Source organism: Chrysochloris asiatica, unplaced genomic scaffold (genome assembly GCF_000296735.1).
Source record: "Chrysochloris asiatica unplaced genomic scaffold, ChrAsi1.0 scaffold00215, whole genome shotgun sequence".
NCBI classification, from domain to species: domain Eukaryota; kingdom Metazoa; phylum Chordata; class Mammalia; order Afrosoricida; family Chrysochloridae; genus Chrysochloris; species Chrysochloris asiatica.
This window is the reverse complement of record NW_006408733.1, coordinates 5543893-5545528: the sequence shown is the minus strand read 5'-3', so window position 1 is coordinate 5545528 and position 1636 is coordinate 5543893. Positions and strand designations below refer to the sequence as shown.

The window sequence follows — 1636 nt, the reverse complement described above, 5'->3', positions numbered from 1 at the left end:
GAGCTGTGCTGAAGTTTGCTGCTGCCACTGGAGCCACTCCTATTGCTGGGTGCTTCACTCCAGAAACCTTCACAAATTAGATCCAGGAAGCCTTCCCGGAGCCATGGCTTTTGGTGGTTACTGATCCCAGGGCTGACCACCAACCTCTCACAGAAGCATCTTATGTTAATTGCCCACCATTGCTTTGTGCAACACAGATTCTCCTCTGCGCTTCGTGGACAGTGCCATCCCATGTAACAACAAGGGAGCTCATTCAGTGGGTCTGATGTGGATGCTGGCTCTGGAAGTTCTGTGCATGTGTGGTACCATCTCTGGGGAGCACGTGTGGGAAGTCAGGCCTGACCTCTATTTATACAGATATCCAGAAGAGATTGAAAAGGAAGAGCAGGCCACTGATGCAAAGGCTGTGACCAAGAAAGAATTTCAGGGTGAATGGACCGGGCCTGCTCCTGAATTCACTGCTGCTCAGCTGGAGGTTGCAGACTGGTCTGAAGGTGTGCAAGTGCCCTCTGTGCCCATTTAGCAGTTCCCTACTGAAGACTGGAGTACTCAACTGCAACTGAAGACTGGTCCGCAGCCCCCACTGCTCATGCCACTGAGTGGGTAGGAACAACCACTGAGTGGTCTTATGCTGTTCTTTAAGTCTCTTAGAAAATGGAAATAAGATTGACAGAAAATAAACATCAATTTCTAAAGTAAATAAATAAATAAACAAGAAGGGGGAGGGGAACGGAAGAACAAGGTGAATGGGAGAATGATTTAGGCAGGTTTGCATGGGCTAACTGGGACAGAGGTAAATAATGATGTATGCACAACCTTGGAACAACTGGGCTTGGGATACAGGGATTGAGACATGGTTGGAAATGGCAAAAGGGAGAAAACAATGTTAAGATGCTTGGCTGTCTTTTGAATCTTGGTTTCCCTTGCATACCATTATAAAATAGACACTTGAGGGGGAGATATAGGAATAGCTAGAAATATCACCATAGAAAGCTTGTAAGTCTGTCTGCTGCCTATAACTGATTAGAATACCTAAACTGGGGCTACAATGTGCCCAGTGAAGGAGGTTTCTGGCAAAGACTCTGCATTACATAAGACCATAGGGGGAATCCTGAACTGCATCCAGAATCTTCTGAGTTGGGAAATTTCCACTTGAAAGGACAAGCAGATCAGTCTGGAGCAGCTAGAAGAATAGAAGATACTTCTTGAAAGAAAGGCCGACAGGAAAAATACAAAACTATAATGGCAGTACATTCCAACTGACTGCTACAAGAATAAGCAAGTTACTCACCCAGGAGACATCAAGGCAAGTGGCCGAGTTCCCTCAGAGCAAACCCCCTTCTAAGACTAAGACTCACAGGGAATACATGAGCAGACATGCGGCTCTGACTGGTGACCACATTGGTCACTGATAAGGGGAAGTGAGGGAAAAAAACAGGAATGAAGCAGCAAGCTAAGCCCTACCATGTTCAATAGACTCCTGGTTGTCCAGAAGTGTGGCAAGACCTGGGGACTCTTGGGCCTAGAGTTAATGACATAGCCACAGAGGACTAGAGTGGAGAGTGAAGTGTCCAGCAGATAAGAAGTGAGGGCATATGCACAAGAACACCTACACTTGCAGATAATACCCACTTGA

The 1636-nt window shown here is 46.5% G+C and overlaps 1 pseudogene; it reads left to right on the top strand.

Moving 5' to 3' along the window:
* Window positions 1-3: 3 nt before the first annotated feature.
* On the top strand, window positions 4-642 carry LOC102834370 (annotated as a pseudogene).
* The last annotated feature ends 994 nt before the right edge of the window (window positions 643-1636 follow it).